The sequence below is a fragment of the Myotis yumanensis genome, unplaced genomic scaffold (genome assembly GCF_028538775.1).
Source record: "Myotis yumanensis isolate MYYU_CA2020_CCGP unplaced genomic scaffold, mMyoYum1.0.hap1 SCAF_8, whole genome shotgun sequence".
Taxonomy (NCBI): Eukaryota; Metazoa; Chordata; class Mammalia; order Chiroptera; family Vespertilionidae; genus Myotis; species Myotis yumanensis.
In genome coordinates this window covers 63,886,129-63,913,751 of record NW_027223759.1, presented here as the reverse complement: position 1 = coordinate 63,913,751, position 27,623 = coordinate 63,886,129, and the positions used below count along the sequence as shown (strand labels likewise).

Below are 27,623 nucleotides of genomic sequence, written 5' to 3'. Positions count from 1 at the left end.
CAGTTAACATAACCTGCAGTTATTTTATTTATGTATTTGCTAACTGGGTCTTGGTCTGCCTCCATCACCACAATACAAGCCTCCCAATTTCAGTATCCCCAGTGCACAGAACTGCCAGATAAAAAGGAGGCCTTAATAAAGGATTTGAATAATTTCATTGAGTTTAAAGCTAGTTCATATATTTTTTGATAAATGAATGAGTGAACATTGAGGCCTAACTTGGAGAAATTGTGTGTTTGGCTCCATACAATTGCAATAAAGCAAATATTGCCATAAAGCAAGTCCATGAATGTTTTGGTTTCCCAGTGCATATAAAAGTTATGTTTATATTCTACTATGCTCTATTAAGTGTACAATGTTATTATGTCTACAAAACACTGTATACACCACCGTAATTTCCAAATACTTATTACTAAAAATGCTAACCATCATCTGAGCCTTCAGTGAGTCATAACCTTTTGCTGGTGAATGGTCTTGCCTCTTTAATGGCTGCTGACTGGTCAGGGTGATGGTCGCTGAAGGTTGGGGTGGCTGTGGCAATTTCTTAAAATAACACAACAATGCAGTTTGCCATATCAATGGGCTCTTCCTTTCACTGGAACACTTAGAGGCGATTGTAGGGTAATTAATTGGCCAATTTCAATCTTGTGGCTCAGGGAATAGGGAGCCCTGAGGAGAGGAAGAGAGATGGGGGAACAGCTGGTCGGTGTAGCAGTCAGAATGCATTTAATACTTATTCATTAAGATTGTGGTCTTATATTGGTAGGGTTCATGGAGTCCAAAAATTATTACAATAGTAACATCAAAGACGACTGGCCACAGATCACCATAACAAATCTATAATAATAAAAGCATAATATGCTAATTAGACCAGACAGCCCAATGACCTTCCAGATGTCATTCCAGATGTCCTTTCGGACGACCTTCCAGACAAAGCCGCTGCAGTGGGAGCCGAGACAGAGGTGGTTAAGCGTGATCAGGCAGGCAGGTGAGCAGTTAGGGGTGATCAGGCAGGCAGGCGAGCTGTTAGGGGTGATCAGGCAGGTATGCAGAGTGGTTAGGGGCGATCAGGCAGGCAGGCGAGTGGTTAGGGGCAATCAGGCAGGCAGACAGGCGGCAGTTAGGAGCCAGCAGTCTCGGATTGAGAGAGGAATGTCCGACTGCCGGTTTAGACCTGATCCCCAGAATCGTGCATAAACCGGCATTCAGACATCCCCTGAGGGGTCCCGGATTGCGAGAGGGTGCAGGCTGGGCTGAGGAAACCCTCCATGCACAAATTTCATGCACCAAGCCTCTAGTCTATAATAATAAAAGCATAATATACTAATTAGACTGGACAAAGCCAGGGCTGCGAGGGAAGCCCGGGTCCCTGGTGCCAGAGGGAAGCCGGTGCCAGCAGCCAGAAGAAGGAAGGCCTACTCTTGCCCAAATTTCTTGCATCAGGCCTCTAGTATAATAATAATGAAAAAGTTTGAAATATTACAAAAATTACCAAAATGTGACACAGATACAATAAGTGAGCAAATGCTGTTGGGAAAATTGTGCTAACAGGCTTGCTTAACACAGGGTAGCAAAAAACCTTCCATTTTTAAAAAAATGCAATATCTATGAAGTGCAATAAATTGCAGTACAATAAAGCTGGGTATTCTTGTATTAGAAAGAAAATTATAAAATTTAGAATAAAAGTTCTTTTTAAGAAAGATACTCTTTAATACTGAAGTGTTCAGGGAGAGAAAAAGGACATACAGGTGTTTTTCCAACTTTATTTATTTTTCCATCATCATTTATCTCCTTCATGCCCTCTTCCACCTCCACTCACCTCCCTCCCACCCCACATCACCACAGTTGTCTATGTCCATGAGTTCTCACTCTATCTCTCTCTCTCTCTCTCTTTCTCCTTTTTTTTTTTTTTTTTTTTTTTTGGTTAATCCTCACCTGAGGATATTTTTTCCCATTGACTTTTTAGAGAGAGTAGAAGGGAGGGAAGGGGGAAAGAGAAATGTCCATGTAAGAGAGACACATTGACTGGTTGCCTCCCGCACATGCCCTGACTGGACCGGGGATAAAACCTGCAACCCAGGTATTGTCCTTGACCAAAATCAAACCTGCGACCTTCCCATGCTTGGGCCGACCGACACTCTAACCACTGAGAGTCCTTGGCTACGGCTCTTTTTATTTTCTTTTTTGCTCAATCCCTCCACCCACCCATCCCAACACACTCCACCCCCCTTTACCAGAGCTGTTTGCCTACTTTCTATCTAAGAATCTGTATTTTGCTTGTTAGTTAAGCTTATTCATTAAATTACACATATGAGTGAAATCTAATGAGATTTGTCTTTCTCTGACTGTCTTATTTCATTTAGCATAATTTTTCCAGGTTCATCCATGCTGTTGCAAAGGGTATAAAATTCTGAAATAATGATTGAGCATGACCCAGTTACTCTTGTATATCTTTTGCTGAACAAATGAAAAAGATTAACATCAGCATTATCATCTCACAACATACATTTTTGCTAAATATAATTTCAATTTTAATTACTTATGACAAGTCTTTCTGTATTTTGTAAGATTAATGAAGACTTGATAATATGAAATTTCCCAGTGTGTCTGATATTTTATATAATTTTATGCAATTTTTATAATTATACAACTTGTATATATGAAATAGATTGAGGCCGCCAAAAAATTTTTTTGACAAATAGAACATATTTAGTAGTGCACTATTTGGTACTGCCTGGTACAAATAGATGTTGAAAACATGAAATAGTATAGGATGTTATCTATTTATCATTCAGTATTAATCACATAATACTATTAAATCACAGCACTAGTATTACAATATCCTGGCTTATTTTCTTCCAAAATAATATTGTGAGTTGAAGGGTTCATGCCAAAAATATAAAATTATTACAATTGTGTAGTGATGTGTTCATGCTTGAAATGTTAGAATTACCATTGTAGTCACAAGTTTGGATTTATTCATTTTTTATAACTAGTAAGAAATGACCTCATAGTCTAAATTTGAAATTTATTTGAGGGTTTCAGGATTATTTCCTTATAAATTTGGTCAATTCTTTTTATTTGTTTTTTATATTTTTAATGTAAAAAATCATAGTAATGTTTTATAGTTGCCTGCTGTGTTTATTAGATAGTTTTTATGTAAACATCTATTTTCTGATTATAATTTGCATATCATCCTGACAAAAAGAATAAATCGATAGCTAGTAAAACTGCCTAACCATGAGCAAGAATTAATATATGCCCTAAAAGTTATGTAACCTATTTCAGAGACTTTGACGCTGTAGGGCAGTAGAGATTGGCTTATTAGCTGATTAGTTGGTCTGAATCATCACTCTCCATATTGAAAGCTTTAAAGATAAATACATTAAAATATATCTCAATTGATATTTAGAAACAAAAGGCTAAAATAAAGAGTAAAGTCTTCAAATGTCAATTATAGTTAGAACTGAAAATGTTTTATCTTTGCATCCAGCACCTTTGCTTCTGTATCAGGTTGCCAAGGCAATATTTTCATTAACATTGGATTGACTTGCCCAGAGATAAAATTGCTTGCAACATATTACTTCCTAATGTTCCTAAAGCCTCCTAAGCCAACTTTAGGTTTTAGCCTGCCAGTTGTTCCAGGTTCCCAAGAGTTACTGCCATGCTGACCATTCTGAAAACTCAAGTGTAACATATTGATGTGATCAATGTTCACATCAGGTCACTGTCATATTTTCATTCTTGAAGCCCCCAAAAATGTGTCAAGCATTTTAAGTCATCAAGGAACAAGGAATTAGAAGCTGAAGAATTCCAAGGACATTACATAATAAAAACAAAGACACAAATTCCAATAGTTCTATAAAGGCTTACATTTAGTGTTCTGGGCCTTTTTAAATAAAATATTAAAATCTGTTTGCCCTGGCCCAGTAGCTCAGTTGATTGGAGTGTTGTCCCATACATCCAAAGGTGAAGGTCAATTGGGAAAAAAAAGGGGGGAAACATATGTACTACTATTTGTAACACTTTAAACAATAATAATAATTTAAAAAAGAACAATGCAAAAAAACAAAACAAAAAACGGTTGTGGGTTCTATCCCCCAGTCTGGGCACATACAGGATGCAATGGGTCGATGTTGCTCTCGCTCTCCCTTCCTCTCTCTGTATAAATCAGTAAACATATCCTTAGGTGAGTATTGAAAAACTCTATGTTAATGAGCATAGAAAAACAGTATTTAATTGAAGTAATTGGACACCTTTATGTTATGTGTTAAAAATGATGACTGAGTCGGAGCTTTAAAGTAAATATTGAGCTTGTGTGGATTGCCAAAAACAAATAAATCATCTTCTTTCTAAGAACATAATTGCTTCATGCCACTTAAGTGAGGCTCCTGAGTGGTTTCCTAAAGTTATTGCACAGGTTTTGAGGGGACATTCCATGTATTACTTGTTTTTGAACACCTAAATGTATAGTAGGTACTCAGTACTAACATGTAATTTTAGTCTCTGAAGATTAAGATACTGATCCTTCTCTGACTGGCTCATTTCACTCAGCATAATACTCTCCAGCTCCATCTATACTGTTGCAAATGGTAAGAGTTCTTTCTATTTTTTTGCCACATAGTATTCCATTGTATAAATATACCATAATTTTATTATCCACTCATCTGCTGATGGGCACTTAGGCTGTTTACAAATCTTAGCTATTGTAAATTGTGCTGCTATGAACATAGGGGCGCATATATTCTTTCTGATAAGTGTTTCTGGTTTCTTATGATATATTTCTAGAAGTGGGATCACTGGGTCAAATGTGAGTTCCATTTTTAATTTTTTGAGGAAAATCCATACTATTTTCCACAGTGGCTGCACCAATCTGCATTCCCACCAGCAGTGTACTAGGGTTCTCTTTTCTCCACTCCTCGCCAACACTTGTCGTTTATTGATTTGTTGTTGGTAGCCATTCTTGACAGGTGTGAGGTGATATCTCATGTCATTTTGATTTGCATCTCTCAGAGCATTTTTTCATATGTCTCTTGGTATTCTGTATGTCCACTTTAGAGAAGTGCCTATTTAGGTTCTTTGCCCATTTTTTAAATTGAATTGTTTGTTGCCACAACCTTTGCAGCAGGGTTCATGATCTGAAGGAGGAGCCGACACACAAATGAAAATACTATACAAGTAATATGAATTTGGAAGGCATTGGGGGCCAGATGGAGGAGCGTCTTTCTTGAAGAGACACAGGACCTTTGGGTGGTCTGCTTTTTGTTTACTTGAATACACATTTGACCTTTAGCAATAGATACAGGCTTATCAAAGGTAAAGTTTGGTAAACAGTAAAAGGATTATCAGGTTAGGGAATTTGCCTTGAGCCACCACTATCTCAACAGATGAGGTGCTTAGCGTCAGCCCTGCTAATGCCCAAGGTCCATCGACCTTCCGCATTCCTTGATGCACTAACAGTACTGGCAAGCGGTGGCTTCCAGCATCTCCCCCTTTTTGTTTTCTTAATAAATCTTGAAAAGTGTATGCCATCCGTAGGGCTTGAGTCCTCTTAAGACTCTTCATTCCGTATCTGCAGACTACAAATCCTATATAATAAAAGGTAAATATGCAAATTGACCAAATGGCAGAATGACTGGTTGCTATGATGTACACTGACCACCAGGGGGCAAACGCTCAATGCAGGAGCTCCCATAAGGGGAGTGCTGGTCAGCCAGAAGCCGGGCTCATGGCTGGCAAGAGCAGCGGCAGTGGCAGGAGCCTCTCCCACCTCAGCGGCAGTTGGATATCCCCTGAGGGCTCCCAGACTTCGAGATGGTGCAGGCCAGGCTGAGAGACCCCCCCCCCCCCCGCCCCCGAGTGCACGAATTTCGTGCACCGGGCCTCTAGTAAACATATAAGAACAAGAATGAGACAGACAATAGTGGTTATGCTAAGAGGCAGATGTAGGGAGATCCAATGAAAAGGATTGAGTTCTTTCATGTCCTTTTTTAATTGCTGCCAGGCATCTAAGGAACTAGTTTGTAGTAGGCTCCTTTCTGGGCTGTCCGTTATTTATGGGTCCCCTTCTCAATCACTGTCCCCTGTGACATGACAGCAATGATATTCGAGTTCTGGATGGTGCACAAACAGTGGGCAATGACAATGCAAGTCTGACCTTCTCTGGCTTTGTCCAGGGCAACCTGCACCATCCCACAACTGGTGACTGCTAGCATGGCAAGGCTTCTTTGCCATCCCCCAGGTCATCTCTGGACTATTTCTGGTCTGTCTTGTTCTCCTCCCATTCCTTATCTTCAGCGTGTTGCTTGGGGCTACTGCTATCTGTGGCTGGAGTAGTCGATTGTCTGCAGCCACAGTTACAGGGTGAGGCTCCAGATGCAAGGTCCTCATTAGTCTGGTCAATTCCTCTCTCGGATCCATGTTGAAGTTTAATGTTCCTTGCAGAAATCCACATGGGCTTGGAGGAGTTTTCTGGAAATACACAAGCATATCCTTGACCAAAGGTTAACAAAGGGTTGGGACCTTCCATAAACCAGACTCAGGATCTTTCCATTTAACCAAACCACTGTCCTGTGGTTTATTCTGACACCAGTGTAATTCCATAGGTGTCTTGCCATCAATGTTACAAGTGAAAAATTTAAAGTAATCATGGTTTGATGTAGTTTACCTACAGGAGATTTCTCCAGTATCACTATTCCCCCTTTTTGTTTTTCAAGTTAGCTGCTGATGTTGGCATTCTATAATTGCCTGTCCTCCGGAATTGCATTCCTGTATTGTGCCTGTTGTAATAAAGTATGCATTTCCTTTTGTTAAAGGACCAGGATGGTATGAGCCCTGATATGAGTAATATAAAAGGGACCCTAACCGGTTTGGCTCAGTGGATAGAGCGTCGGCCTGCGGACTCAAGGGTCCCAGGTTCGATTCCAGTCAAGGGCATGTACCTTGGTTGCAGGCACATCCCCAGTGGATGGTGTGCAGAAGGCAGCTGATTGATCGATGTTTCTCTCTCATTGATGTTTCTAACTCTCTATCCTTCTCCTTTCCTCTCTGTAAAAAAAATCAATAAAAAAAATATTTTTTTAAAAAAGGGATATTGTCTTTGCTGTACAATTTGCTGCATCTGTTTAAATAGTATAAATAGACTTTGCTCACTAAGCCATTTTAATCGAGCAGTCTCAATTCTGTTTACCAGGCCAGCAGCATAGGCAGAATCAGAAATAATATTAAGAGGCTCTTGGAAATTCTGTAGTGCAGTCTTGATAGCTTCTAATTCAATCCTTTGTATAGAAGTGTGACTAGTCTGAATCCATTGCATAATAAGCAGCTTTACCATTAAATGAACCATTAGTAAAAACAGTTAATGCTCCAGGAATAGGTTCCTGTCTAGTATATTTTGGTATAAATAATAAAGGTGTAATATAAAAACTGTAGTAACTTGTTTTTTAGTAAGTGACAAGTAAGTTCCCCTGAATATTCACTTATTTCAATTTGCCAATTTAAATTAGTCTAAATAAGGTTTATTTTTTAACTTCATTTGTCCTTGGGTGTGGACAGCAAATGACACTAATTGGATTTCTCCTATCAGTCTCTTTGAGTATATTGACATAAGCTTTGTTTAGGGAGGCAAAATGTAAATTATTTACTTTTAAGTGTCCTTGATTTAGGGAAGATAGGGTTTACTAGATGGTCCCAAACCACGTGGCATTTATATTTTTTAGATGATTGCAAACTGCTGTTACATGCTGTATTTGCCATCTCACTGCTCGAGTGAGGCGAGCCACAAAATTAGAAAATGATTCAATAGGTCTTTGCATACACTTAATAAAAGATTCTCAGGATTCCCTAAGTATATTGAATAAATTTGTCATTTTTCCCATAAAGATTTTTAGATAAGGTCTTAATTAATGTTCTCTAATAATTTCTAAAAGTTGTTCAGGGTCTTAAGGCAATTCTTTCATATTTCTTCCTTTTGAGGTCTAATACATTGATTTTTTTAATTACAGTTCCTAGATATTTGAAGGGCATTTCCTTCTGTACTTTCTTTTGGAGAAATTTTTAAGCCACATTTAGGCATTTTCTTTTCTATTTGGGTAAGCATTGCTAAAGTCTGCTTTTCCTGTGGGCTTGCCATAAATCACTACATTAAAGACTTACTTTCTTTCAAACAGAACAACCAACTTGGTTGCCTTTCAGAAAAGCAGGTAGGAGAGAGACATGCTGGCCAATACTGCAATGCATACTTCTCAAGTAAAAGTAACTTTCTTTACTTATGGTGTCTCGTTAATGGTGAGATTTAATGCTTGGATAATAATTTTTAGTTTACTTTGTAAATAGTAGTGGAAGAGATTTTTGAAATTTCTCCTTTTTAAGCTTAAATTTACTTCAAAACAGCATTCTTTTTGGCTAGTGCTCATTTGCATATATATGCAAATTTTACTTTGGACTCTACTAGAACCAGGTTGCTCATAAAATATTGGCTTCTCATATAAATGAGTCATATGAGACCTTGATTATATTGTGAAAGGCTAACTTATTAAATAATTAAAGTATGTACCTTTATTGAAAAAGTAAAGTAAGCAAACCTATACATTTGATATATGAAGTACAGATGCCGCCCCACCCCCGAGCCAATCTGAAGAGCAGGCTGGGTGGCGGTCTGAGGCATTATGTACGCTCCTGTCTTAAAATTCCGCTGCTGAATATTCTGGTGTAGTTTAAGAAGTATCCAGCAACCTTATCTGCCAGGCTTGGACACTGAAGCATCGGGCTTTCTTGCTCAGAGTAAAATGGCCCTTTTACAATTCTTGTAAATAGTTAATTTTAGAACTTCTTTCTTTCTTTTAACATTTCTCTTTTCCTTCTCATCACATACACAACCTTCACAAGTTTCGCACTTTCAAATTAGCCTTCAACCTTCTTTCTATGTTCTTCAAAAATGTATAACCATGCCTTAGACCTTCTATTAAGTATTTCCGCTCTAATATTCTTTCTTTCTGTCATCAACTTGTATATACCTTCAGCAACTTGCACAGACATTTTTCTTCTTTTTCCTTTAAAATGTATGTCCATGCCTTCTATTATTAAAACCATGCAATATTTAAACCTTAATTTTCCAATGATAATTAAAAGTAAACAGCCAGCATTTCTTAGATGGACATTTATCAACACACTTTTTGTAATTATTCTAAAAGACATCAATTAAATTTATACTGGTTTTAATATTAAAAATTTGGTTTAGACCACAGAATTAATCTTCTTTTTTAATCAGACCAATAAAATATTATATCCTAGGTTGAAATTTTACCACATGTAGTACACATAAGGACTGTAATATATTTTGAACTACTAATTTCTCCAGAGAAAACACAAGAATTATTTTCCTCAAAAATGAATTTCCATATTTTATGCATTCTATTATCACAACCAAATAATTTCTCCCAACTTAATTTGAACTTTTAACTCTTAGAAGCCTCAAATTTTAGGTGGCAAGCTAAATACTAGCATTTCTCAGATTAGTAATATATTTACATTTTTAAGGACATCTTTCAAATAAAATACAAGACATATTCAACTAATAGATTCAAATCTATCCTTTAGAATTTTCATACAGGGCAAACTCAGATTAATATTTCAGTACCCTGTTATTTCAAAATATCTAGATATTTAATAATTTTTATTTAATTAAGCAAAGTCCAAAGTTTTAAGTTACCAAAGACTTTGGAAAACTATGTTTAGGCATATATAATAACCACTGAAAAAGATTTATCATATACCTTTCATTTTAGTTATGTATATTTTGCCTTAACAACTTTGAGATTTTAAAGCCAATTATTATTACCCAAGGCATTTTCCTTGGCAAATTCTGTAACAGAGATAACTCACTGGCTTTCAGTGGCTTTAATGTTAAAGTATTATTTTATTTTTCTTTATAAAAACAGAGTGCCCTCAGGACCTGGGAGGCAACCTTGGAATGCGGTCCGTTATTATTCAAGAACTACCCATTATTATGGAAACGCTAATCTTGTTGCCCAGACCCAGCCTGTATATTTTTCTTGTGTCATTTTCGCCATCTTCCAAAGAAAAACACTCTGGGGCCTATTCTGTAGCATCCATGCAGAGAAGGGGCTGAGGCCAAGAGGCCACCCAAAATCGGGCAGGGCGCCCCTTCTCTTAAGCTAGCCTTTTTCTCTTCACAGGTATAGAAGTCCCACATGGCATCCCTAAATTGTGAGAAATGTCTCATCTATCCAAATTTCAAATGATGGACAAGGAAATAAAAACATGGAGAAAATGAGACTTTTAAAAACATGGAGAAAATGCCCCCCGAGAGGGGGCATCCATTTTACTGGATCACCAAGAGACCTAGTAATTAATGGGCTGGGGCCTTTTTTAGTTACCTCCCTTTGTCTAGGGCATTTTCCTAGGACCTGTGTTATCCGCCACGTGTACTGCTCATATTCTTTCTCCCCACCCCCACATTCTGTTTGCTCTGGGGAAGTTAAGTAATGGCCAGGCCATCTACTGTTTCTTTTCTATTAAGATAAATTAAAGGCATGCTTAATAGACTAATAATGAACAAATTAAACCAATCAAAAAAGACAGATAAAATAACAATCAACAGACAAGCATGCATAACACATAGACAAGACTTAATAAATCAGAGTTCTTTTCATGGATCTTTCCGATGTTTTACATTGCCTGGGACTTACAGCCAGATGCGGCCTAGATCTCAACCTCTTGTTCACAGATGTTATCATATTCTGCTCTCCATAGCATTGATTGGCATCTAAAGTCATTTTAGCTAAAATCTGCCAGTCCCAAGGCCTCCTACGGTAATTTTCAGACAAAGTGTTAAGGAGTCCTTTTGTAAAAGGATTGTTAGCCCCATTTTCTCTAGTTGATGAACCTTCCCACACTAAAGGTGGAGGATCCAGGGCCTTAGGTGTTACAGACTTTTGATCCTCAATACGAAGTGGGCATAATGCAGTTCGAACAAGAGCCCACATATTTAAAGACGACAAGGGCACTTGTTTTCCTTGAGCCTTATTTAAGAGAGTACCTTTTGACACCTTAATTACTTTATCCTTGATCATGCAAGCTAAAAATTTACAATAATGTTTTTGCCTTTTACTCAAATTCTTCCCCATTATAACCTGGCTGATTAAAAATGTTCCCATCCACTTACAGTCACGACTCTGAAGCTGGCATGGGCTTTGTGCGTGGTGAACTTCCCACCTCTCCAGTGAATTTCCACTTTTCCTTTTTCACTTCATTTTTTGCTTGGGCAAATCTTCTCCTCCAGTCCCTGTCGGGGTGCCAGATGCCACAACCTTCGCGGCGGGGTTCAGGATCTGAAGGAGGGGCCGGCGCACAAATGAAAATACTATACAAGTAATAGGAATTTGGAAGGCATTGGGGACCAGGTGGAGGAGCCTCTTTCTTGAAGAGACACACTGACCTTTGGCTGGTCCACTTTTTAATTACTTGAGTACACATTTGCCCATTAGCAATGCATACAGACATATCAAAGGTAAAGTTTGGTAAACAATAAAAGGATTATCAGGTTAGGGAATTTGCCTTGAGCCACCACTAACTCAACAGATGAGGTGCTTAGCGTCAGCCCTGCTAATGCCTAAGGTCCATCGGCCTTCCACGTTCCTTGGTGCACTGACAGTATTGGCAAGCAGTGGCTTCCCACAGTTTGTCTTCCTTTTGTTAAGTTGTATGAGTTCCCTATATATTTTGGAGGTTAATCACTTATTGGATGTATCATTGGCAAATATGTATTTGACAAAGGAGTCAAGAGCATACATTGGAACAGAAACAGGCTCTTCAATAAATGGTGTTGGGAAAATTAGACAGGTAAATGCAAAACAATGAAACTAGTCCACCAACTTACATCATACACAAAAATAAACTCAAAATGGATAAAAGACTTAAATGTAAGACATGGAAACATAAAAGTCCTAGAAGAAACCATAGGCACCAAAATCTCAGACATCTCTCATAGCAATATGTTTACCGATACATCTCCTAGGGCCATGGTCAGCAAACCGTGGCTCGCGAGCCACATGTGGCTCTTTGGCCCCTTGAGTGTGGCTCTTCCACAAAATACCACGTGCGGGAGCACGTACAGTGCGATTGAAACTTCTTGGCCCATGCGCAGAAGTCGGTATTTTGTGGAAGAGCCGGGATTTTGTGGAAGAGCCACACTCAAGGGGCCAAAGAGCCGCATGTGACTCGCGCGCCACGGTTTGCCAGGCCGCAGTTTGCCGACCACTGTCCTAGGGCAATGAAAACTAAGGAGAAAATAAACAAATGGTACTACATTAAAATAAAAAGCTTCTGCACTGGAAAAAAAAACCAAAACCATCAACAAAATAACAAGAGAGCCCACTACATGGGACAACTTATTTGCCAATGATACATCTTTATTATCTTTTTCTAATTGATTTTTAGAAGTTCTTTATCCATTCTAGATATTAATACTTTGTGTATATGTTGCAAATGTTTTCCCCAGGCTATCAATTGTCTTTCAAGTTTTTTTGGTGGGTCTTCTGTTGAACTGAAATGTTAAATTTTGATATAGTAAAATTTACCAGTCTTTTTTATTATGAGCTTTGCTTTTTGTATCTCCTTTAGAAGGCCTTCATAAAGATGGCACAAATATACATATTCTTTTAAATTTTCTTAATGCATTTTTTAATTGTATTGGTTTAGTTTTTATTCAAGTCTTGAGTCCTCTGGAACTCATTTTTGTGAATTACATGAGTTATGGAAGTAACTTTTTTTTTCAAGGTGTCCCAACACCATTTATTGAATTGACCTTTCTTTTTCAGCTGACTTAAAATGCTACCTCTATAATTAATTAAATTTGCATATCTATGGCTTTTTTGTGGCTACTCTCTTCTGTTACATATGCTACTTAACCTATTTTTGCACCAATAATACAACTTTTTAACATAACTTACTATTAGATAGGACAAATTTCTCTTATTTAGTATGTTAGCATCATACACAGCTGCTCTCTAACTGCTTTTGTCATTGGTTCTAATGACTTTTTAGTTGGGTTTTGAGCTAAAATATCATATTTACTTCAAGTACTAACAGTTTTATCTCTTTATTTCTATTCCTTATACCTCATATAATACTCATTGGTTTTACTAAATATTCAAGACAATTCCATTTTCGAATAAGCACCTGTGAATCGGCTCATTTCTATCAACTTCTGTAGAAGATTTTATCCTTCTCTACCTATCCCCTCCCAGGTTCAGTCTTCTCCATTTATGCAAGATGGGTTTCTCTTTCTCAATTTCTATTGCCCTACCTTTTTTAAAAAAATTATTTACTTTAAGCTTGAGTTATCCAACCCATGTGTGAGGCTGGGGGAGTTAGGCAAAATACGGAAGAGATTCAAAAGTAGAATAGAATAGATATTAACTTTTTCTGATCTGATACAGAATTTTTCTTTCTCCTGTATTTATTTGTGTATTTAATCACAAATTTTTGCCTTATCATTTTTATGGGTCTATATCTGTCTCCCAATATTTTAACTTCTTCAGGTCAGAGTATTTATCCTGCCTCTTATATACCCACAGTCCCTACCCTTCTCCCCTTATACCTGAACTGCATATTTTTGAACTTCATATAAACCTTTATTCTAGCTTACATACCCATACATAGTCCTTAACTTGGGCCAGGCCCTAAGTACTTTACCAATCTTTATTCAATTTTATCAACACTGTGTGGGAGGTACTATTGTTGACTACCCATCTCCAAAACCTGGTCCTGTTTTTTTTGTTTTGTTTGTGTTTTTCTTACATTTAAAAAACTTTTTATTTTGAAATTAATTCAAACTTACAGAAAAGTTATAATAATACAAAGAACTCTCTTTACACACATTGCAAAACATTTTGCCATATTTGCTTTATCATTCTTTCTCTTACCCACTCAGTGTATTTATGTATGTTTTTAGAAGTTTAATGGTAAATTGCAAATATCATGGGATCTATTTTGTTTTTAATTTTTCCATCCCTATCCTCAATAAGCCAGGGGTTCAACTCTACCCGTACTGCTCTATTGATTGATAAGTTATGTTCTAGAAAATAAAGTTACATTTTAGATAATGCCATGAATTCATGACCACTGACCTCAGATTGACTTACAACACTGCCTATATATGAGTGACTGTTTTTAAATCTGCAAACACAGGATGTTTTCTGATATAATTTCTTATGACATTATATATTTGTGGGAATTTGATTAGATGACACATTCTGTGTGATTTCAGTTGTTTGAAATCATTGGGGTTTCTTTTATGGGCACTTATCATTATTTACCAAATATTTACATAGTCCTTAACTTGGGCCGGGCACTAAGTACTTTACCAATCTTTATTCAATTTTATCAACACTGTGTGGTAGGTACTATTGTTATCTTCATTTTGCAGATGAGGAAACTGAGAGACGAAGATATAACTTGCCTTCAGTCACCTAGCAAATAATAGAGCTGAGATTTTAATCCCAGGACTCTGTATCTGAAATTCATGCTCTTTATCGTCATACTATGTTAATTTTTTCATCTATAATTCTTATAATTTCTGTAAGTTCTGTATATATTTCCATTAGCTTGGACATGTTAATTAAATTGTTCTGATCTTGTATATTTTATTAATTTCTTGCTTACTTATCAGTTTCTGAGGAATGTATGTTCATTGTAGATTGATCAGTTTCTCATTGCAATTCTCACTTTTTTTGTGTAAATTATTTTTTGGATATTGTTAAGTATATCTATTTTCAGAGTTTTTATTTCTCACTAAAGATTTTTTCTTCAATGGTTATATAATAATTTTTTACCAATGTTTTTAAAATAATAAGATAATAGAATGAAAATAGACTAGATCTCAAACCACCATCTTATTATTTCAATGTGAAATTCAGACTCTCAGTCACAAATAGCAATAGAGATGGTCTCTTATCTAACATAATCTGAACCTGTAAATTGGTTCATTAACCAAAATGATTTATTAAAGAAGAGAATCATAAAAAATACTTATAGTTAAACATTTAGCTTTAACTTATAATATATAAATGTATACTCAGTCAACAACTTTTTGGATCAAAGCCTTTCTTGAATTATGACTTTACTTATTGGAGTACATCATTGTCTTTTCACCAATAACGTAACATCAGATATTTATTTATGTGTGTGTGTGTTTAACTTTGGAGAGGAAGAAGAACTCAAAGACACTTGCAAGATGGTCTGAATGCAGAATTTTTTCAAGATTTTTAGTGTTCCCCCACCCCCAAGATTCTCCTCTTTCCCCTCTTATTCAACCTCATTTTTTAAGAGGCTGATGTTAAAAGCTAAACTTTCAACTTAATTTTCATGGAAAGAGTCATTCTTTTTTTGTATATTTATATTTTATCAGCTTATTAAATTCCTAAATTATACCACCAACATTATTGGCTCAGACAGCTTTAATAAAAAGCACAACTGATATTGGAAAGCATACAAGTTAAGCTGCAGAAGTAAGCATTCATCTGATTTCAAATGGAAATGCTGCTTTCATTAATTCTGTGATTTAAGTGGGGGTCAGTTAAGAGAGTGTCCTCTGTAAGTTCAAATCAGGACACATTGTTTAAGTAAATAAAGTCAAAATCATTGAAAAGTTGCTCTGTATCTGGCAGATGTCATTTTGAGAAAATAACTACATTGGAGGGAAATTGCATTTATAAGTTAAGATACCTATAGACCAGCAATACTTATGCTAAAAATGTCATGGATCCATGATACCAAAGTTGTTTTTAGCTTATGTGCATAGACATTCACCCTATGCTAAGAAGATTGACATGTTTTTTTGAACTCTATTCATGATATTCCCAATACAGGTTCTCCAGTCTGATCAAACTCTTCTCTGTCCCGTGGTGTCTTATCTCAGTAACTGTATTTATGATTGAGTTGAAAAACAATGAAGTCATCTTCATAAAGTCTTGCTTTTCTAGCTTATGTAGAAATGATAGAATCAAAAGGACCAGAAGAGCATCCATCTCAGAAGAGGTTCTTCAGAGTTTTTCAAATGTTGGACACAAATTTAAAATATATTAAGTATTTTTTTATTATTATTTTTAATTTCTTTATTGATTAAGTTATTGCATACGTGTCCTTATCCCCACATTTTAACACTGTCGTAAAAATAACATGCACACGCTAATGTTTTATACCACATGGAAACATATTAACACTAGAACCCCAATGCGCAAAATCGCACGTCCCTGCACGCCTTGCCACACTCGCAGCCCTGCCCACCCGTGCGCACCTCACTGTGCTCGCAACCCTGCCCACCTGCGCCCGCCTCACTGCACCCACCCGCCCACCATATCACCCACCTTCTGGCCACCAGCCTTGCTGTAATCGGAGCCTGTGGGCCACACCACATGAGCCGAAATCATGCAAGACCCCAGACCCGCTGCGTGAGGCAGGACCCCAGACCCACTGTGTCAGCGAGACCTATCAATGCACCTCCTGGTGACCGGTTGTTTGGTCGTTATGGCATTACAGCCACAGGCTTTTTATATATAGATAGATGCCATGAAACAAAAATAAACTTCACTGCTAGTTTGTATTTTTATGGACTACTGACTAAACCTTTGCTACTGATTTTTCTGGAGATATTTGAACTTTTTATGAGTATGCATATTTTTATTTATGTTTTTAGCTGGGCTTTTAGAAAACTTTTCATTGTTCTAGCCAGTTTGGCACAGTAGATAGAGCGTCATCCTGCAGACTGAAGGGTTCTGGGTTCAGTTCTGGTCAAGGGCACATACCTCACTTGCAGGCTTGATCCCTGGCCCTGGTTGGGGCTCCTGTGGGAGGCAACCAATCAATGTGTGTCTGTCTCTCTGTCTCTCCCCCTCCCTTCCACTCTCTCTAAAAATCAGTGGAAAAATGTCCTCAGCTGAAGATTAACAACACCAACAACAAAAACTTGAGCCCATTATTATATATCCAAATCACATTACACAAGCCAGAGCCTGGCTGCAGCATGTGTGTGCTCTGATGAATAAACACAAACAAGATGCAGGAGCATCCTGCACATACCCGTATCCCTCCTTTCCAGTCTTACAATGGGAAGTTAATGTGATAAATTTATATTAGAGAAAGTTTTCTTGCTTAATTTAAGTTTTGGTTAGTTCTTGCCCATATAAAATAACATTTTACATTCATGACCAGAAACATGAGTAATAATTAGATATAATCACTCAATATGGAAACAAGATTTTTTAAAATTCTTCCTTCAAGCTTCTGGACTATTTTAATAGCAAAAATCTTAATATTGCCCAAACCAAATTAGCTATTTTTAGAAGTTGCCATTTTCAATTGCTTTTCTAGTGTTGAGAATTGTCTCAATATTATAAAGCCGAAACAAAGTACAGAAATATGTTGATGATGATTTAAAATTTCAGCTATTACCCCTATCCCTTGATTTCATATTTTTATTAGTCAATTGCTTGTTGTTTTTATTGATGGATTTTGATAAGTAGCATTATAATTTGGTCTTATAAAATGAGTTATTACTAACAAATCTTTTTCTGTTGTATATAATGGAGATTCTATTTAGAGTTTATTAGACAAGAGATCTACAATTACTAGTAGCTAGCGATGGACATTACTTTGAATAAAGCACTTTTGATGTTTCTCTTGAAATTATCATATTTTCTTTGATTACAAAATAAGCATTATTAACTGATACACCTAGTAAATAATATCAAAACCACTGATCTGGCCCAATCCATTAGTTTTACAAATTGAAAAATTAAAGGTCAGTTTAACTGTCTTGCTCAAAGTTATACAGCTAGAAAACTGTAGTTGCCAAAGTTCCTAATACTTAGTTCACTGTTCTCTCTATTATTTGTTACCTTATCTCTGAGTTCCTATAGTACGTTTAGTTTATGTCATTCCATTTAGAATTTAATGACATGGTTTGTATACATCATTTATTTATTTATGCAACAGGAAATTTTCTGGGTGCTAGGCACTCTTGTAGGCACTGGATACCATCTCTGAATCTAAAAATTGTGCTGAAAATAAAATAAGAAATGTGATTCTATTCAGCCTCTATTTAATTTTGGTTGAATGCACACCTGCAATTAGTCATTGTATCACTGGGTGGTTTTAATATATTACTAACAAGAGCTTTTCTGTTTATGGCTATGTTTCAGGGGAGTAAAAACGTTCTTTAATATTTTGAAAGGTGAGAAAAACAAATAATTTAACTCAAAGCACTCTGCATACCATGAACCTGTAAATGTGTTTGGCAACCACAAGCACAAAGATGTATGAAACAAGGAATGTGTGTGGTAGGTGCTGTTACCTTTATGTAAACAGCACTGTAGAATGAGAGGAATGAACAAGCAACTCTAAGCAGGGGCTGGAGGGGGCTTCACGGAGGAGCTGGCCCTGGGGTTTAGTTAAGGACTGGTAAGTTGCATTAAGAAAGTAGGAGGCATTCTTTTGAAGCCCAGGAAACAACACATGTATAAGCATAGAGGTGTGAGTGGTTCTAGCATTTCCAAGAAAGTTTAACACAACAGGTTCCTAACTAACTAGGGTGTCTTAGGAGGAGTGGTGAGTGAACATTTGTACACACCATTAGACAATTGAAGAATGGAAGTAAGGAAATGTCTGAACTTCTTATTCTGTATAGGTATTCCTCGTGCTTCTACCTATTTCTGCCCCTAAATGTTAAGGTCTTTGAGAACACTGATGTATTTGTACTTCCCAACCCCATGGTGATGTGTGCAGTGCCGAGCATGGCCAGGGCTTAGTGCATGCTTGCTCACTAAGTGTTCCCTTCATTCACTCAGATATTTTTGGCTGCAACATGTATAAGGCTCTGTACTTTGTGCTATTAGAAATAGAAACTTGTGATGCAAAACAAAAAATAGTAGATTTTTGTCTGTTATGATGACTAATAAATCCATGTACTCACATAGTTTACATTTTTGTCAGAAGAGACAGGCAGTAACAAACAGTAAAATATGTAATATGTTAGTGATACATACTAAGGGGAAATAATAAAGCAGAAAAAGGCTATGTAAATTATCAGAGAGGAAGAGAGAAGGTCAGTCTACTTAATTTCTCTCGCCTCAGTTTCCTTAACTCTAGAAAAGAAAAAAATAATAGTACTTCTACAGTTGCAACAGGGATTAAATGAGTTAATGACTGTATAGTGTTCAGCACAGTTTCCAAAAGATGGTAAGATAAATGTCAGCTAATATTATTCACATACTTGGCTAAAATAACTTTAGCGCAATAATCATCTTATGGACTTCTTTTATTAAAGGACGTACCTCCAAACAGTTATGAACTACTCTAGAGGCTAAGACTCCTCATCCATATCTTGCTCCTTTTAGCTTCTGCTTCCAATGCATTTACTTCTAATATTTGTTATTGAAATGAATCATTGTTTTTTATAATGTTCTAGAAAACAATATTTGATTATCCAGATGTCAGGCCATCATTCTATTTCAGGCATTAGGCCGGCATCCAGATCTTTCTGTGGAAAATATTCATTAATGCTTCATGACTTATCACATCCCAAGGTTAAAAGTTCTGACAAAAATGAGACCTTTGCCAAGACCGGTTTGGCTCAATGGATAGAGTGTCGGCCTGCGGACTGAAGGGTCCCAGGTTTGATTCCGGTCGAGGGCATGTACCTGGGTTGCGGGCATATCCCCAGTAGGGGATGTGCAGGAGGCAGCTGATCGATGTTTCTAACTCTCTATCTCTCTCCCTTCCTCTCTGTAAAAAAATCAATAAAATATATTTTTTAAAAAATGAGACCTTTATGCTTGCTTACCAGCTAAAAATGAGTATAATATTGGAGTTGTTATTACCAGACAGAATGTAAAGCCTTCAACATTAATGTTTTGGAGTTAAGACCATTTGCATGGATTAGGTAGTTTCAGGTCTTTTACCCACCTTTCTTTGCCTTTCTAATCTCTGTGCATCCTTACATGTATGCTGACCCCCTAACCTGATTCCCAAAATCCAGACTAGCTCTTTTTTGTGCTCATTTAGCACTCCATACTTAGCCCCTGTCATAGCCAGTATCATTTAATGTTGCAATTACCTGTTCACCTGACTGCCCACCCTGCACCTCCCAGGCAGTAAGCGCCTTAAGATGGGACTGTGTTCTCTTTATGTTTGGGTCTCTACTATCCATTCAGTGCCTCACATGTAGTTGCCCAATAAATACTTGAAACATTAAATATAATGCCTGAAGTGCCTTTAGTATATCAGGATTATAGAAACATAATTACTTAACTGTGGTCCCATATCCCTTACTTGCTCCTTTGTCTCTTATGAAGAATCTCAATGCTCAAGCATGCTGTTACACCATGTCCACCACATTCCCATGTCCTCCTTTGGCCTAAAATAAAAAAGAGAAAGTGGGCTGGTTATCAGGAAAGACCTCAAAAGTGGAGGAGCACCCTGTGAAGTAACTATGGTCCGGGATGTGGTACTTACTCTTCCAATTTAAAGAATTGTTTTTGCCTTTGGTCTCAAGGGTGATGGGGCCCTAGGGTCTGACACAGACCATCTATACCATCGATATTTACAAGAAATTAATTTACAAGCCAGATGGCCTGTTTATTTGTTTGTTTTCACTGAGTGAAATACATATTCATGGTATCCAAGTCACTAACTTAATGATATCAAAGCCTCTAGGAAATCCAACAAATATTCAAAAGGTTGTTCAATGACCTTAGAAACAGAGCAAGGTGAGTTAGACCAGTGGTTCTCAACCTTCTGGCCCTTTAAAACAGTTCCTCATGTTGTGACCCCCAACCATAAAATTATTTTCGTTGCTACTTCATAACTGTAATGTTGCTACTGTTATGAATCATAATGTAAATATCTGATATGCAGGATGGTCTTAGGCAACTCCTGTGAAAGGGTCCTTCGACCGCCAAAGGGGTCACGACCCACAGGTTGAGAACTGCTGAGTTAGACTGTCACAAGGATTATTTTACCCAGACTGAGGAGGAGCTTGTCAGTGTGTCCCTGATGGCTGACCAGAGATAATAGACTAAGGGGTAGCAAGGTCTCAAGCACACTTTTGAAAGCCCTTACAAAATTATATTTTATTTGCTAAAAGAAAATAATTTTAAAAGTCAGAAAATAAAACAGTGACATTTTTTAACTCTTAATAATGGTGATGTGCATTTTGGTTCCTTAATTCTTTGATCCCAAGATGGGTTCCTAAGTTAATGATAATGTGGTTTTGCTGATGATGGTGCTAAGAAAGAAGGAAAAATGGAGCATTGAAGTTGGACAAGTTTTCTGTCCCCTCTACTTCCTCTAATTGAAGAATCATCACTGTCTCAGGGTCAACTTGGTTTCATTAAGAAAGTTAAAGTGTGCTTGTGGTTCTAGCTGGCTTGCTGGTGCTCCAGCACATAGAGTAATGCCTGATGATCCACTAGTTCATCCTTATCGTTGTGAAGAAACTATGACGTGAAGGTTAAATTGCCATTGAAAAAAAAAAAAGCTATACCTCTTCTCAAGGGCTAAAGTGAGTCTTTCAAGCCTTACCTCAAGGTCCTTTCTGTTCCAGAGATTGGAAACCCAAGTGCCTACAGAGGCCAGTCTGGTGGGAATGAAGCAGGAAGCCACAGCAGTGACCTGGAGAGCCAAGTTCTTTCTGAAGGAGCAGCCGCTGCTCTGGTCCAGATAATTGTTGCAAGGCAGGAATGTTAACCTAGTGATGCCACTTTGTCCAGTTTATCAGGTAAAGCAGGAAATGCAAGTTTTCATGTGAAATTTTTAAAATTTAAATATTTTTCAACTAATTTGCCATTATTATTATTATTATTATTATTCTCAAACTGTGCACAAGCCAAATACTTCTGCAGATGGGATTTGGCCCAGAGTCCTCCTGTTTGTAGCTTGGTCCTATATTGTGCTTACCTATTTGTTGAATTGCAGGCTTTATTTTCTATAGCTTTTGCTTTTCTTCAGCATGTGCTCTAAAATATATTGTGCCTGGTTTTGTGATATTGAAACTCCTTTCCTCTCCAACCTGAGTAGTTTGTGCATACGTTTTCTTTGGCTGCTACATTTTCTCTGCCACTCTCAGCATTCCAGTGAGCAGTGGATGCTAAATGGAGTCTCCTTAAGATGCTTTGTTATGACACCACTAAACATCTGCAGGTTTACTGCTCACTCATTTTGGTACTGACGGGTAACTGACATAAACACAGTAAAAGATCATTTATTTCATGGAGCTCAGAGATTGTATGCTTTGGGCTTCTCTTTCCAGAATCCACACATAAATGATCTTCCTTCTCTTACTTCTTGAGAACCTGATTTATCAGACAATTTATTAGACTTTAGTTATCTTTTACACTAGAGGCCTGGTGCACAAAAATTTGTGCACTGGGGGGGGGGGGGGGGTCCCTCAGCCTGACCTGTGCCCTCTCACAGTCTGGGACCCCTCAGGGGATGACCACCTGCTGGTTTAGGCCTGCTCCCTGGGGAATTGGGCCTAAGCTGGCAGTCAGACATCACTCTGCCAGCCCGGGAGCCCTCAGGGGATGTCCACTTGCCAGCGGGGAGCAGGCCTAAGCTGCAGTTGGACATCCTTAGTGCTGCTGAGGAGGCGGGAGAGGCTCCTACCGCCACCGCTGTACTGGCAGCCATCAGCCTGGCTTGTGGCTGAGCAGAGCTCCCCCTGTGGGAGCGCACTGACCACCAGGGGGCAGCTCCTGCATTGAGCGTCTGCCCCCTGGTGGTCAGTGTGTGTCATAGTGACCAGTCATTCCCAGTCTTTCTGCTGTTAGGGTCAGTTTGCATATTACCCTTTTATTATATAGGAGGAGGATAGAGGCCTAGTGCACGGGTGGGGGCCAGCTGGTTTGCCCTGAAGGGTTTCCCGGATCAGGGTGGGGGTCCCACTGGGGTGCCTGGCCAGTCTGGGTGAGGGGCTGAGGGCCGTTTTCAGGCTGGCCAAGCCCCCCGGTGACGGAAGCTCCCAGCCTCTCCTTTTTTTCTTTTCCTTTTTTTATTCTGGGATTTATTTACCTTCTATAATTGAAACTTTGTTGCTTTGAGTGGAGCTCAGACCGGGGCTAAAACAGAAAGAGCAGTGATAGCATAATATGAGGTGCAAAGCCTGTAACTGTTTCATAAAAGTTTCCATATTGCTTTTAAGGAGCTGAAAGATATTAATTAGCTGGTCTATAGATATAACATTTAATTTTTTTGAAATAATATTTTTTCCAATTATAAAGCCAATACATTTTTGTTATAGAAAATGTTGAAACTACAGAAAAACAATGAAAATATAAAAATGTTCCTACTACCCAGAGACTACTGCTGGGAGGATAGTGCTGTTCTATTCCTAGATATATATATAGAGTAGCATTTTGGTAAATGAAGGTTTATAATTATAAATGCAACTTTGTAGTATTCTTTTCAGTTGACAATATCATGGACCTTTCCTATGCTGTTAAATTTTCTATAACATGATTTTAATAGCTATGTATAAATAATAACAGTTTGGATATTTATGATGAGCTAGGCACTGATTTAAGTTTTTTATTGCATCCCCAGATAAATTCTATAAGACTATAATCTCTATTCAATAAGGGAAGAAATTTTAAAGCTTGCCCAGGGTCACAAGCTAATAAAGGGTAGAGCTACATAGCTTCTCAACACTGTAATTCATGTACATAACACCCTATTTTAGACTTTCAGTTTGTTTCCAGTATAGTTTTTGGCTATTTGATTCTGTAGATTGGCAGTCTAGGCTGGGCTTAGCTCGTCCAACTTATCCCTGTTCCACGTGGTGTTGGCTGGGCTCACATACACGTCTGGGGCCTCAGCTGGACTGGCTGACCATCTGGCGTGTGGTCCTCAAGGTGACTAGCTCAGGTTGTTCATGTGACAGTGGCATTACAAGGAGCAGGAGTGGAAGATGCAAGGCCTTTTGAGGGTTAGTCTCAACTTCAATAGTATCACATCCATCCTATTCCATTGGTCAAAGCAAATCACCAGGCCAGCCCAGATTCAAGGTGTAGAGTAATCCCACTTGCTGATGGAAGGAGGTACAAAATATTTGTAGTCAGTGCAGTATACTACACTCAGCATTTAGTTTTCTAAAGGCTGTTATGTGACTAGAATGTGTAAGTTGCTGAACTGTGGTAGCAAGTAATGGCCTGATACAAATAATCCTCCTGACCATAGATGGCCATAGGCCAGCATGCTTGTTACCTTGACACTGAAGGCTGGCCTGACTCTCTGACTTTCCTAAACTCCCTAACCTTCAAAGTTTCTGAAAAAAATGTAGCCTTCCTACATGGGTGTGATCCCTCTGTACTAAAAGGTCATGGAGATGTGGAACCAGAGAGCATCAGTGATCAGGGCAGAGAAGATGTGTGTAAGGAATCCTGGTACATCCGCATAAAGCAAACATAAATGTGCTGGGAGTCACTTGGAGCGAGTAAGAAGAGCCTGGAAGAGATTAGGTCTCTCACAAAGGATATATCTGAGAGGTGTGTTTTGGAAGAGGTGGCTGTACAGTGAAGATAAGAACCAAATGGAAATAATAACCAGAGTGAAAGTGGGGCTTGATCTATTGGACGGTTTTTTAAAAATGAAAAGAAGATCTAACTGCAAGATAAGTGTGCTCATAAGTAAAAATGCATAGCTGGAATAAACAGGTGAAAGGTGGAATAAACAGATGGTAAGGTTGGGTGGAGGGAGCTGGCTAAATGCCATGAAGGAGCCATTTGAATAATTGATACACAGGTGAAAGGTAATTGAAAAGGGGAAATGTCATTTAGGGTTACTTTAATGAGCATCATTTAACTAATAATGATGGAAAGATGATGGGTATATACATTTATTACCCAATCAAATGATAATTATGTTGTAGCCACTCAGACATTACTCTCCAAAATGCTAATGCTGATGTTATTTTTAATCCAATCACATCTCTGTTGTGTGCATATGTTTTGGCATTTAAGTATAGAGGTAGGTTTTATGTGCTACTCGTTCTCAGCTGGAGAACATGAGGTGTTCACTCTTGCAAATGTAGGAATGGAGTGGACTTCTTATTTAACTAAGTATTTCATGAGCTATGTTTATAATTCAGTATTATAAAGTATAATGATGATTTATATTATACAACATATTAAATATTGGAGTTTTATCTGATTTACATTTTAATAGAATTTATTCATATCACATGATTCAAAAATCAATTCATTATTTTTACCATTAAGTTTGTCTTCCATTATTCAGAAGAATTTATTATTATATTTGATGTTATTCAGAAACATTTATGAATCTGCTTATTTTCTTGAGGTCATATTCTCTGATATTTAGTCTTCATGGTGTTTCAGGTATAACTTTTAAAATTGACATCAACACTGCATAGCGAGTTTATTCTTAGTTTGACAAGAATGTCAGCATTGAGAAAAAGGTCTATTGTACTACTTAAAATCATGCTTAATTTTTATATTGTTGCATTTATTTATTTATTTTAGTGCTTCGTTCATTAATTCAATTCAATTGTGTTATATGTAGTCCACTTAATAAATAAAACTCTGATGCATAAAGTTAGCATATTAATTTTCTTAGAAGCTCTATTATACTTTTTCTACACTCAGAAATTATGAGATCATTAGGGACAAATCTAGAACAAAAAATCATTTTGTCTATTTTGTCAAAATACATACTTACTGTCTTCTTTTAAAAACCTCTTTTTCATTTTAGACATGTGTTTTTAAAACTTTATAAGCCTACATGGTAGAAATCAGAATAGAAAATTATGTTGACTACTTAGAATATGCATAATCTTCAGGAAGTCTTTAAGGCCAGGGTCTACAGCTGGAACTGGGAATATAAGAAGTCTTAGAGAGAAAGATTCCTGCCCTGAGGGAGTTTTACATTCCTTTGGGGAGAGATAGTCAATAAACAAATAAATGATAAGAAAAAAATCAGGAGGAGTCAGTGAATTAACAAAAGTGTGAGAGAGTACCTAGGATTTACAGAATAGTCTCTGTAAAGAGATGACAGCTAATTAGAATTCTTCATGGTCAGAAAAAGCCAAGGTAAAAAAAATCAAGCCACTAAAATTCAGTTCACCACAAGCCAATTCGCATAGAGTAATTTTCATATTGAAAAGAAGCAAGAAAATGAAAACATTGGTAGAATTGTGACATATACAGTATTCACCTTAGAACACACACACCACTTTTTAAATTTCACTATTATTACCACTAAAACTGTTTGTGAAATCAATTTAAATTATGTCATGAGTATAAGATCTTTCCTTTATCCAGAATATTAATGAGATGGAGGTACTTTTCATATCACAATATCGTTTCTGTCTAACTTGTGTCTGTTGGGCTTAAACAAGCGATATAAACATGGTGGGTCATAATGAAATCTTTAGGAGAGGTGAAGGGAAAATGTGGTAGATCATGTTACTTTTTACATTAAATTTATAAAAATTAGAAAAGAAGAGAAACTATGTTTTCATAATACAAACTACAAAAATAAAACTTGACTAAATCTTGAATGATGGGTTTATATGGAAGATAAACTTATCAAAATCTTGGAGGCACAAAGAATGTAATTTTAATATTTAGCAGAAGAGGGCATGTATGGGTGTCAAAAGTTTGAGAAATATGGCCTGAAGTATTTTCCTAAAATTACCCTCCTGGCACATTCAGAAATTTATGAAGGGTCCTAAAATTATGCAATTCTTATTTTAACAAATAATTCTAAATGTATTATCAAAATGACCATAGATTTATGCACAGGAATATTTATATTAGATTTATTTATAAATTGTGAGAATTTAGGAGAAAAATCTATATAATTAAATAATTATATACAATTATCCAAGAAAATTCTACCCAGCATTTTAAAGCCATATTTTGGAAAAATATTTAATGCCATAATAAAATGCTCAGGACAAAGTGTTGTAATTACTCAATGTTGAAAGCAAAAAGACACATTTATACATAGAAAAAATTTGGAATCAGTGCACCTACTTTGGAGAGTAATTTGGCAATGCCTGTGAAGTTGAAAATGTGCAGACCCTCCAACCGAACATTAATAGGATTGATATACCCATACATAAGTAGTTGTATAATCCTATCTAATAAAAGACAAAAAGGGTAATTGACTGTACCTTCGCTACGCTTCCCATTGGCTAATCAGGGTGATATGCAAATTAACCGTGAACCAAGATGGCGGCTGGCAGCCACCAGCTGAAGCGAGCAGGAGGCTTGCTTGCTCCAGTGATGGAGGAAGCCAAGGTTCCCCACCTGCCGCGGCCCAGCTCTGAGCTCCGAAAGCAACAAAGTTTCAATTATAGAAGCTAAACAAACCCCAGATACCTGCTTTCAGCAGACTGTGGCCTCAGAGCTGGAGCCGGCTCTCAGCTCCAGTGACAGCAACGAAGTTTCAATTATAGAAGGTAAATAAATCCCAGAATAAATAAAAAAAAGAAAAAAAGGAGAGGCTGGGAGCTTCAGTCGCCAGCCAGCCTGAAAACGGTCCTCACCCAGGCTGGCCAGGCACCCCAGTGGGGACCCTCGCCC

At 37.4% G+C, this 27,623-nt stretch overlaps 1 protein-coding gene across 4 annotated transcripts in view; it reads left to right on the top strand.

The window, feature by feature from the left end:
• The window catches only part of MBD5 (methyl-CpG binding domain protein 5), a 397,266-nt gene that overhangs the window by 304,800 nt on the left and 64,843 nt on the right, over nucleotides 1-27,623 (top strand). For 3 of the 4 annotated variants that reach the window (XM_070423045.1, XM_070423044.1, XM_070423047.1), the window contains one exon: nucleotides 21,623-21,796. The exons of the other annotated variant lie outside the window; for it this stretch is intronic. The gene's annotated coding sequence lies outside the window, so the exon portion shown is untranslated. The remainder of the gene's footprint in view (nucleotides 1-21,622; nucleotides 21,797-27,623) is intronic. 4 annotated transcript variants of the gene reach the window in all.